A 13,326-nucleotide genomic window follows, 5' to 3' on the forward strand; every position below is an offset into this window, starting at 1 on the left:
GTCGACATGATTTTGGCCAACTTAGTAGCATTTGGACATGGTTAGCTCTTGGCCCATACAACAAGTATTTCTAGGAGAAAAATGGGGAAAAAGGGAAGTCACAAGCAAGACAATGATTCAAACCCTCGCCCATGCACAAAACCACTAAGGCACCCCCACTGGGCTACGATTTAAACCCTCAGCCCTACACACTAATCAGAACAACAAAACACATAAACAAATGAAACCTATGTCACCGTAATCAGCAGGATGAGATCGACATAAATAGAGTAGCATTTCTCCATTTTTTTAATTAGAATATATAAGGTAAATGGAACATGTGCAGATCACTGTGGATGCAAGCAAGCACTATGAATGCAAAATGGTGCCAATAGATGAGGCGTTGCTCCTATCCATAACAATATTGCACAGCTCATGAACCAAGCCTTAATTCAAACAAAAAACTGAGCAGTTGATGAACCAAGCCTTCAATTAACAAAAATATCACACCAACACACATATATATATATGCCATAACCATATTTGAGTTCAATATTTCACAACTCAGGAACCAAGCCTTAAATCAAACAAAAATTTGCGCAGCTCTTGAACCAAGCCTTCAGCTAAAAAACCGCACCAATACATATAGAATCACATTTATGTAAAAAACTCATCATCCAGTCCTTGGCCTAAAGAGTTGACAGGTGCAACATGTCCATCATCGATGTAGGTGTCATCATTATCATCATCTTCATCAACTAAGTCTTCATCATTTGGTTCTGGCACAGGTATAGCTTTTTCAATGATGCTGGCATCTCCGGTCACTCCTTGGAGGTCGTTCCTTGTCCAATTTGTCAACTCTTCATGTTGGCTAGAAATGGTCATGGTCTCCACACCGACATCGAGTGAGTCAATATCAATCTATCCTTGTTGTTCGGTATCTTCAGATTCTGGCATGGAAAACAAAGTCCTAGGCTTTATTCTAACAACACTGCTCCAGTTGGATTTATTTGCGCATTTGACATAAAAAACCTGCTCAACTTGAGTCGCCAGAACATAAGGATCATTTACATATCGACGATGAGTTGTATCGATATCTATAATCCCATATTGATCCTTATTGTAACCTCTACTTTTGTTGTTAGTAGTGGCAGGAACGCGTACCAATCACACTCAAACAATATGACTGCTTTTTCACCAGGAAAATCTAGTGTGATTATCTTTTTAAGGACACCGTACCAATCCATATTGCCTATACTGTCATCACCCTTCACTAAAACTCCAGAATTTTGTGTACTGAAGCTAACCTCTGTAGAAGTTGTTCGAAAAAGGAAATCATGGATGAAGCATCTGCTAAAAACACGAGCCATGTAATGAGGACCCTGAGAAAGGGCATATAGCTCCTCACTAATCTTCTATTCTGCATAAACTACCTTCATCTGCACCCAATTCAAATAAATAAATAAGACAATTACTATATATTTTTTACATGTATAAGACAACATTACTCACCTTACATTCAAACCACCCAACAAAATGCTCCATGTGTCGCTTATCAACACCGTGTGCACTAGTTCTTCTCATTAGCTCCTTATGCTCACTATATATTATTGGTTGGATCCAACGGATTACATTAGTGTAACATTAATCAGGAGTACTATTCTGCTCTTACTTATCTACTATGAAAAAGTACAAAAACACAAAAAAGGTGGTAGTAACAGCTTACTTAATCCATGGAATTGCTTCATCACTAGTTTGATAATATATAGTGACACATCCGTAGCATGTCAGATCTAGAAATAGGCTCAAGTTTGCAGCCTTTCTTACTGTAGTCGATGCTCCCAAATATGCTATGCCTAGCCAGTGGTTCATTCACTGTGCTCCTCTCATGACGCACTGGGCGATCTAGCTTCACGTCAATGTCTTCTAGGAAGCGAGAGCAGAATGTCATGCACTCCTCTGAGATATATCCCTCCACTATCGAACCTTCTAGATGTGCCTTGTTCATAACATACCATTTAAGTGTACGTAGATACCTCTCGATCGGATACATCCACCGATAACACATTGGTCCTCCAATTTTAGTCTCCTTAGCTAAATGAACTAGCAAGTGCATCATAATATCAAAAAATGCTGGAGGGAATATCATCTCAAGCTGACATAAAGTCTCTGCAATTGAAGAGCTTAGCTTTTCAATGTCACTTTGCACCAGCTCCTTTGAACATAGGGCATTGAAAAACCTGCTAAGCTCAATCAATGGTCTAGCAACATCTTCAGGCAATATGTGACGTGCAAGTAAGGGTAACAGTTTCTGCAAAATAACATGATAGTCATGTGATTTTAGTCCAGAAACCTTACATCCATCAAAATCCACGCATATCTTTATATTAGATGCGTAACCATCAGGCATCCTCACTCGTTCTAAGAATGTACATAACATTATCTTCTCGTCCTTGCCTAAGGAGTACAGTGATGGTGGCAAAGTATACTAACCATTCTCCAGCACTAGATGCTGATCGTGCCTTATCCCAAGATGTTGCATGTCAAGCCGCGCCTTGTCACTATCCTTACACTTACCATCTATGCCAAGCAACGTCCCAATTATGCTCTCACAGATATTTTTCTCGATGTGCATAACATCCAAATTATGCCTTACAAGCAGTTTTTTCCAGTAAGGCAGCTCAAAAAATATACTCTTCTTCCTCCAGTTGTGCCACCTACTGTCTTCTTCACGCTGCTTTCTCTTCTTTGTGGCTGTTCCAAATTTTGGTTGCTCAAAACTTTCATACTATTGTATAACCTGTGCACTAGTCAGTGGCACAGGTGCCTCCCTCATCTCTGACTTGTTGTTGAAGCTATTTTTGTTCCTATGCCACCTGTGGTTCTGAGGTAGAAACCGACGATGACCCAAGTAGCAGTGCTTCGACCCGAATTTCAACCATAAGTAGTCTGTATCTTTGTGGCAGTATGGGCATGCAAACTTTCCTTTAGTACTCTAGCCAGATAGCATGGCATAGGCAGGGAAATCATTTATAGTCCATAGTAGAAGCGCACGAAGAGTAAAATTCTTCTCCTTTGCATCCCATGTTTTAACACCTTGTACCCATAATTCCTTTAGCTCATCAATCAGGGGCTGCAAATAGACATCAATATTCATTCCAGGAGATTTCGGACCTAGTATCAGCATAGACATCATCCAAAACCGTTGTTTCAAACACAACCAAGGAGGCAAGTTGTAAGGAATTTGGATGACAGGCCATGTAGTGTATGCAACATTCATCATCCCAAATGGATTGAAGCCATCAGCTGCAAGACCAAGCCTTACATTGCGAGGGTCCGATGCAAAATCCTTAAACTCACAATTCACATGCAGCCATGCCAACGAGTCTGCAGGGAGACGCATTTTCCCATCATGCACCAGTTCTTCCTTATGCTAACGCATCAGTGAAGATGTTGATGCTCTCATGTACAATCTTTGCAAACAAGGAATAAGTGGAAAATAACGAAGGATCTTATGTGGAAAACGCTTTTGTCCACCAGCAGTGACAACAGGACCATCCTTTTCAGTACCCCCGGACTCTTTCCACCTAGACTCACCACATGTTGGACAGTTATCCCTTTCAGCATAATCCCCACGAAATAACATATAGTCATTCACACATGCATGAATCTTTTGGTAATCGAGGCCAAGATCTCGAACAACCTTACGCACTTTGTCTAAGGATGTGGGGAGGCAATGGCCATCAGGGAGCACAAGCAAGAACAGGCGAAGTATGCATTCCAAGCAGTTGTTACTAAGACCATCCATGCACTTAATCTGAAATAGCATGACAATGAAAGAAACCTTTGTAACCTCCTTGCAACCTGGATACAATTCCTTCTTTGCCTCTTCTAGTAACCGATAACGTTTCTTTGCCCTCCCATTTGGGTCTTCTTCATCATTTCCTATGACTTCTCCATGTACAACACCGTTGATCAGTGAAGAAATCAGCTCGTGGCAACCATCCGCATGATCTCTCGCGCCTTCATCAGCGTTGTCCTTCTCAACTAATAAAGGCGGTCCATTACCTTCTCCTTGGATGAAACTCTCATCAAACCCTCTCAGTGCCACGTGAGTTCCAACCTCTTTTTGAGTTCTATAAGACATGCAACGGCATCAAGTACATTGACATGGAGCAGTTTCTTCTTCAGATGTGCCTCCAAATATACTCTGAATATAGTTCTTGAATCCTATTTGCCATTCAGAAGTAAATCCGGACATGTGCATCCACCTCCTATCTTCATCTGACATTCTTCACACTATCAAAGATCAAGAACAACACAATCTGTCCAAAGTACTACTCCCTGCAATGACCACGAAGCCATAGAATAAATAGATGTTCTTGCAATTAACAAACTGTACAATTTAAAAAATCAACATGAATTTTTCTAGTCGGCTGCAATGATAATCATAAGACATCAGCAAAAAAAGTTATTAATTTAGACATTGGTGGTAATGCTTGTTATCGTAGGCAACCATTAGCTAGAGTGACAGTGACACCATTAATCTAAATATAGGCTGATATACTAATGTCTCTTAATTTATAGCGACTATTAGCTATAGAGCACTTATATCTGTAGAGAAGCTAGTGCTATGTTTCCAGTTATACACTAGTATGTTTGTAGTTATAGTTCAGTTTGGGTATGAACTATCCTAGTTTAAGTAGAGAAGCTCATGTTTTTAAATTAATTTATATGACAGTTAGTAATATAGTTTTAGCCTTTTATTTTTGTAAAGCCAGTTAAGAGCTATCTGAGTCGCATATATCAGATTTTCTATAATTTCTCTTTTCTAGATCATTTTCTTATTTGACGATATTATATGGTTGCTGGATCTATCTTTTTTTAAAAAAAAATTTAGAGCTAATCTTCAAATAGTCTGATAGTATTTTAGTTAGAATGTGATTACTTTATATTATACATACATCTACTAAACAATATGACAAGTCTTAAATTCAAAGATTAAATCAGAATTCAGGAACCATTTCACAAATTGTGATGACGTAAATAGTTCAAACGCTATAAAGATATAGTTAAAATTATAGGCATAAAAGAGAGTAAAATACTTACAATGCTAGTTATTTGACTTTTTTAGGTGATTTACAATGATTTGAAGTGGTAGTAGTAGCCGTCGTTGCCTTCTTGGTTGCGTGTTCCTAGAAAAGAGATAATATCTCTGTTTCTTTTCTTGAACAATTCTTAAAAAAATAATGAAACTAATTATGTATGTTTAGAGATTATAAATTATAAAATAATTAAATCTAGCAAACCTGTGCAAGTCGTCTATTGAATTCTCGAAGTCTTTGCGAGTCTGCGTACTTTACAAATTACAAGTACAGCGGTGGCAGCAGTAGTCCAGGTAGCTGCTGAATGCTTTCACGGCCAGAAGCCCAGAACGCCGGCAGCAGCAGTTGGCCAGCCGGCCAGAACTGCAGAACGTAGGCACCGCTGTCCGCGCTGGCTTCTTTTCCAGGAACGAAATGGGCAGAATCACAGCCAGGATGAGATCTCTAGATCGCGCCTCGCGAGTTCGTGAGGCAAACAATAGACGAAGTGAGAGCGGCGCGGCGGCGGCTATTGGGGATTGGGATCGTGACTTCGCAATGCACCCAGCTGGACTTAGCGGGAGGCAGGCAAAGCATCGTGTGTTTTTTCTTTTTCTTTTTACATTATATACACAGATGTATTACTCGTGTTGGCGGGACTGCAGAGTATGCCTGTGCATACCCTGTAGATCCGCCACTGCTTTTGAGCAAGCAAGATGATAAGGGCCCGTTGAACTATGTAAAGACCAAATAATAAAAGTTCATTTGTAGCATATACTTAGTTTGTATAAAAGATAATGATAGTACAACAAGAAAATTAAAAGAACAATAATTGTTATGATTACCTCAAATAAAAATATAATGCTTCAGTGCCTTGTAAAAAACCGTCTTTAGGCATTTATTAATGTAAAATCTTTAAGAACAATATAAAGATCAATGTGGTCCAAAACATTCTTCTCAATATTTTACTTTTCTGAGCGCCCGACAAACGCTTCTTAGGCAGCATCTAATAACTATCTAAATAAATACATTGAATTAGAACTTTATAACCCTACCTCTATACAAGTAAAGCGCATACACAAAACAATTAAACAAATAAGAAAAAATAGGCTTCAATACGGTAATGTCCCTGGCGCTAGCTTCCAGAGGTCCAAGTAAAAAATTGGAAATTGGAAAATACTAATCGGTCATGGGTATTGGCATGTTGGGGTTGCTTACTGTGATCGCATCTGTTATTCGCCGTCCTTGAATGCAGTTGCAGCTCGCGCCGTCGCGGCACCACAGTGGTGTGTCGGTGTGCGGTGCGTCGGCGAGTCGGCGACCACGTCGGGTGAGTCGGCATCTCCACGCAAGAATAGCGCGTCTAGGTCGATGAGCAAGAATAGGAAGCGCCGGCGCCGGCGGAAAACGAGCGCTAGCTCCTCGCTCGATCCGCGGCCTGCGCGATAGAATAGAAATAGGTAGGTATGGTACGACATGAGCTGATGTTTGTTCGGCCTTTGAAAGCTTATGCCAAATAAGAAATTATATTTACTAATTACCTATAAGCTCTTGGCCCCCTAGGTCCTTGGGCCCCGGCGGTTGCACCGGCTGCCCTCCCCCAAGAGCTGGGCCTGGTGTTGCAGCACGACTGGTGGGAGCTGGTGGACTTCGGACGGCCAGCAGGGCAGGCCGCGGAGGCACCGATGACAGCGGCCAGCGCCCTGCGCTCGGCGGGGCCGCGCAAGGAGCACTGGAGGGCGGAGGCCAGATTGGGGGTAGCACCACGGCCGTCAGGCGTAGCGGTGGCGTGGCAGGCCGTCAGGCGAAGGCGAAGGCGTTGGTGCAACACCGGAGGGCATTAGGCTGATTGGGGGCAGCGCTGTGCCGTCAGGTTCTTGTGAGTCATGACTCAGAGCGAGGTGCGAGGAGCGACGATCAAGGAGGGGTGAAGTAGAGGCTTAGCACATAATATTTTTAATCCTCATTTCTTTTTAAATTTTATCATATTTAATTTTTTCCCTATTTCATATTTACATTTACAATTTCTTTTCTATTTGTTACTTATATATTTTCCCTTTGTCCCAATAGCACAAATAATATGTGCTTTCTAAACTAGGTCCCACACATAATCATGTAAGACGACATTATGTTCAATGCAGTTTAGCTTTAGACAGCATTTTAGTACATTGAATGAAAAAACCTATTTATATCAATTATTATGTACTATCAAACTATAGTAGTACTGTGATACTATATATTCTTTGTAGGATCATTTGGAAATTTTGTTTACAATCATGACGATAAAGTTTATGATGGAAGGTGCATCGGTATAGTTTTCCCTTCAGATGATCATAGTGATGAGATTTTATCTAATTAAATCAAATAAAAGATCTAAGGCCCATATATTATCTAATTAAATCAAATAAAAAATATAAGGGCCATATTAAATAATGTGTGCAATATTATTTAGTCTCATACGGGATATTCTTTGGATGTTGACTCGACTTATATGTGCGGGTTGTGTCCGCCTACGTTGAGAAGTTGAGAAGAGGCGTGGCATGGTGTGGTATAACCGAGCTCGAGCCTGACACGGCCGTGGTGCGGCGCATGAGTTGGTTTTGCCACTCAAGCCAATTTTTGGGTGTTAATAACGGCCGGCCAGGAGTTGCTGAGTTACGGGAGTTTCAACTCATGATGACGAGAGTTTCTGCCCCTAATGAGGAAAGTAATGAGGAGAGTCACAGGAGTTTCAACTGATGATGACAAGAGTTTCTGCCCCTAACGAGGAAAGTAATAAGAAGTGTTACGAGAGTTTCTAGCCCTAACGAGGAAAGTAACGAGAAAAGTTACGGGAGTTTCACGGTGATCACCAATTTTGTATGTGCATATGTACATCAGATAGGTTCAAACTGAAGGTGAAGCCTGGCAAAATGTACATGCTCTTGCTCTTCAATGCCGCATTGAACAATGAGTTCTTCTTCTCCGTCCAAATGGTCATCGTCGTCTACGTCTATGCGCTTTAAGTCAAGCCCTTTACCGTGGACAACCTCTTCAACACGCAGGGGCAGAACAACAACGTTTAGCTCACCGCCACACCAAGTCGTCGTACCTTGCGTGAGCTACTACATGGAGTCATGGTCGTACATATGAACGCAAAGCATGGTTCAAGTATGACGCGCGTGGCCACCATGCCGGGGGCTTCGGCGGCGGCGTGTGTCCCTCACTTTTTGCCTAGAGCACCATGACTCCCATGATGGCGACGTCAACATCATGTTCAGCATGCCACCTACGCACCACCACGACGGCGCCATGGGGTATGTACTTGTTCGCTCCGATGGCGGTGTACACCCAGGACACCACGTCCAGTTCGATGTCACTACGGGGTAACTGTTCTCTCCGATGATGCCCAACCATCAGATGGACGGTGGTGGCGTGCACCCAGTACACCATGTCTAGTTCGACGGTGCTGCAGGATACCTATTGGCTCCGAAGGAGACCCTGTGCATCTGGGACACCATATCCAGTTCCGCAGTTTGACGGCGCCAGCAGCATCGACGGTGAGATGCCACACATGCAGCAGCACTATCGTGACCTGGAGGGCATCAAGTTTCACCTCCTGCGTGACCTTGCCGGTGATCCTGATCCACCACCCATCGGTCGAGCCCTAGCTGCAAGTGAATTGTGCCCGATGGGGATGTCGTTACGGCGCCTAGCTAGCTAGCTACGGCCAGGTGCCGCTTCCGCAGGATGCATGGCATGCACTCACGCGCACGTCCATCCGCCAGCAGTGCTGCGGATTTGCATTGTTTGGCCGGTTTCCAGGCTCATGCATCATACCGCTCTAGGTCTCGGTCAGCACCACCATTGCCGCCCTGCCGTATATATAGATGAGTATATAGGAGTACGTAGCCTGTACAGATCGGATCATGAGCAGTTTGGAGTTTGGACGTGCGTCGTCGGGTGGTTACACAATCGCATGGAGGAGGAGTCCGATCGTTTTTGTCTACCTAAATTAGTGGGACATGCTGTTCGCGTGATCCAATAATCACGGCACACAATCCCCACCATGCCATTCACGTGATTAGTTTCCTAAAATCGAGCATGGGGGCCGAGGGGTCGTATACTCGTATCCCTTTCACGCTAGGCAAGGAGACCAGCACTCCATCGATAGACACAACCATGACGGCAGCTGCCTCCTCCGACACCTTACGCAAGCGCAGCATGATGCTACCTCCTTCATCCATGCCTCCATCTTCCTGTGCTAGATGATCCACCGTCGTCTGCTTCACAAGAGAGGCGCCTGTCCTCCTAATGAAGCCATCGTCCAAGAACAAGATGATGACACGCACGGCGATGATGGCTCTAGGAGAATACTATGTTTTCTTTACACCAGGTACATACAGCGACATTTATATTTCCTTTTTGAATGTTGCTAGAATCGTTGATTAGTAAGTATCTATCTTAGTATTCCTGGTTCGTACAGATTGAGTGGTTAGTACATACCCGTTAATCAGTTTTTAACTTCTCAATGAATATACCTATACCTGCAAATCTGAAGCCAGTACGTTCAGGAAGATGTTAGGCACCACCAAATCTACACATTTGTTGTCCCCGCCAATTGCACACCTGAAAGTTCAGAAGTAATAGATTGAATCAAAATTCCAATCAACACCATTCATCCATGATCTGTAGGATAGTCATTTAATCAATGGGTCATTTAATTGCACACATTCATCTTGATTTTAAAAGAAAATTCACAGCCATCAATAGATCCACATATACATGGTTAAATTTGTAGTCAGGTAGTTTCAAAGAAGCCAACGCAGCACTGCAAAGGAAAATTAATTTGCTACATATACACAGACAAGGTGGGGGAGGGAGATGATGGGGAGAAGCATACAAGACTTCCTCTATGTTTGCCTTGCCGGTCACCAACCAATTTCCGCTAACCACCATGGTAGCACACTAGTGTATTCGAGCAGATTGTAGAAATGTCATCTACAACTTCAGAAGTACATTAGCTATTCTTCAGTTAGCAGTGTGCACCCTCCTGAATGGTGAAAGTAAAGATGGATGGGAGATGGTAGGGAATAGCCAATGCCAAACTGAAAGGTGCATAATATACAATTAGAAACATTTTATATACCATCTACCAAGCGCTCATGTCCTCCAAATTTCTGCTAATTTATTTTTTTGAACAAACAAATTTCTGCAAATTTATTAAGTACACATGCCGTTTAATCTATCGTATAGGTGCAAGGGGGTACATATACAGCAGCACACTAATAGAGAAATTATTAATCAAAGTCTCGTCATAATGAGAAAAATATTGCCTCTTGTTTTGCAATCACGTTTTGCTAATTTTGTTGAATTCCAGTCAGAGTAATATCTTACACCACACAATGATGTTTTACTCCTAATATATATACTTGGTGATTATGCTATGCACACATTTTGATGTTTTTCTGCTCTCTATATGCACACAGTGAACCAATGATAGGTGACATGTGGACAATTCATTTCCAATGTAAGGGGAGACCTGAGGAAGATGAATTCATCTCTGCTAATATGGATAGAGCTCAGATGTCATATTTTAACCTAGTACATTTCAAAGAATAGCTTGGGTATGGAGCCAGGGACTTCTTATACTACAAGAAGCGTTGTGGTGGGGATGTAGCTAGACTTGAGCCCATTGAATATTTACGCCACGCAGAAACAATACTACAGGACAATGCCACGGATAAAGAAATCAGGTTGGTATTGTCAAGGGAGCCGGAATTGGAGGAAAATGTCAGCATAACACCCATTAAGCGACATGGGGGGAAGTGAAAACGTGATCAATCAGGTATAGATGAACACCTTAATGCCTACAAGGTGTGGCTAGCAAAATTACGAGCCAAAGATCCAGACATAGGTAAGATGATTCTTTGCATCACTCATTCAAATTGTTATAACACAATGTTGCTTTGACAAGTACATCTTGTTAATCATGACTCGCAGACTACATGGATGACTTCAGGGATGAAACAATTGAAACATACAAGGAATGGCTAAGGCATACAAGTCGTTGTCGACATATGCGTAATTCAATTGCTTTCATCATGTCATCAAATATATTACCAGCTCTTGTGCATTCAATAAAATAATGACACAAGCTAATTTATTTTTTTTTCCAGTGTCATTATTGGAAGAACATGCGGATGAAAATCATTTAGCTGGTGGGGAGGGAAATCAGGAAATGAGCATGACAAACAAAGATAGGCCAGCTCATGCAAGAAAGCCAAAACAACAAGAGAATGGTATGTGCTGGTCCTTCCATTTTGCATTGTACTTCAAAACTCTTTTACTGGTCAAGTATATTATATTCGTTTCATATGTTAATAAGGTGGATCCAAAATTCATGGACGTGGATGTCTCAAAGGCTTCAAAGCAACTATCAAGAGAATTAAGAGCGGCTCTCAGAAATTAAATATCGAATTTGATTCCTTGACGGGAGCCCCCTATGGTGAGAACAGCCGCACATTCGTCGATGAGATTGTAGTGTTTAGTAGGAAAAAAGGCTCCACCTATAGGAGTGCAATCGTGGAAGGACATGAAGGACGTTGTGAAAATAGCAATAGTAGATGAGATGCTGGTGAGTCAATTGTTTTCTTTAGCCAAATGTTATGAATTCAGTACGTCCACTTTACTGTTCTATTTGTCTTTCTATTCAAACAAAAAATTTGGAACTTAGATGACATTGAAGATGCTAATGAAAAGATATGTGCAATTGCCAAAGAGAGGTACAAAGGATGGAGAGCTTCATTTAGTCTGACATACAAGGCATACTCCACTGACGCTGAACGAATGAAGCATAAGCCTGAAGATTTAGACAACGTGGAATGGTACTACTTGATTCAATATTTTGAAAGTGAGAGATTCCAGGTTCGTTGGTGTCCGGTTTCTTTTGTAATTCCATTGTTAAATACAATGTAAATAACAGAGCTCTGCTTGTACACTTTTGCAGAATATTAGCACCAAGAACTCTGGAAACCGACAGAAATAGAAGACTAATCATCTCATGGGATCGATACCATTTTCCCAAATTAGTTTTGAATAGGTGATGACAACATTAACTAAGTTGATTACTTACTTAAATATATGGTCGTTACCTAATGCTACATTATATTGTTGCCGGACTAATGGTCAACAACCTACTGATTTGCAACTTTGGATGATGACTCACACCACCAAGGATGGGCAATGGTCAAATGACGACTCTAGATATGTCTACGTGAGTGCTTGTATATGATTGTAGCTTTAAAATTACAACATGTTTCAAACTTATTTTGGAATTGTTTGAAATTACATGATCCTAATTTATTTCTCATGTTTCACTTAGGAAAATGCCTGCATACAAGTTACAGCGGCAAAAAAGGAAAAGGATAGGCCCTTCCTTACGGTTGAGGAGGAAAACACAGTTTTCCAACTCAACTACTCTAAAACTCTTGGAACAGAATCATACAAATGTCATGGATGTGGATACATGGCGAAATATCTAACACGAAGTGCTCTACTAAAGCACAGAGAAGAAGATGCAGCCCGCAGTGAAGTTTTAGCCCGACAAGAAAGAATGCAGCACCAACAAGAGGTTGAAGAATTAAAAGAAAAGCTTGCAAATGAAGTTTCAGCAAGGGAAAGAGACAAGGAAGAAAGTATGAAACAAATTGAAGAAATTAGGGAAGAATTTCGGTCAACACTACAATAACAAATACAATTGGCATTGCAGCAGGTACTAACTTTGGAACATGGTTCTCCTTTTTTTGCTCCTCTATTTTAGCTAATGTTCCTTGTCTTTTTGGGCTGCACAGGCTATCACAGGAACCATCAACACCATAGCTTCCAAATGGCCCAAGTGTCGACAACAACTTCATCACACCACCACGCATAGAGGATGCAACTATAGAGGTAATAAAAATGCAACAAGATTACTTACAAAAGATGCAACATGTTTACATATAAAATGCAACTTGTTTACATCAAAGTGTTTATTTTGGTAGAATAATGGACCAACAAGCGTGTTGACCATAGAAAAGGTAGCTGATGAAGGTACTACCATGACAACAAAGATTAGTGCAACCAGGCCTCTTTTCTAGAAAAAGAATGGTGCCAATGGGTCATTGAATCATGTAATTTCTTCCCAACAACTATTGAGGACTCGTAATCAAATGAAAAAACTGCAGGTATGAATACTATGATCATTATATTTTATATCCCAAATGGTATATGATATTTTTGTATG

This window comes from Miscanthus floridulus, chromosome 13 (assembly GCF_019320115.1).
Source record: "Miscanthus floridulus cultivar M001 chromosome 13, ASM1932011v1, whole genome shotgun sequence".
Lineage (NCBI taxonomy): Eukaryota > Viridiplantae > Streptophyta > Magnoliopsida > Poales > Poaceae > Miscanthus > Miscanthus floridulus.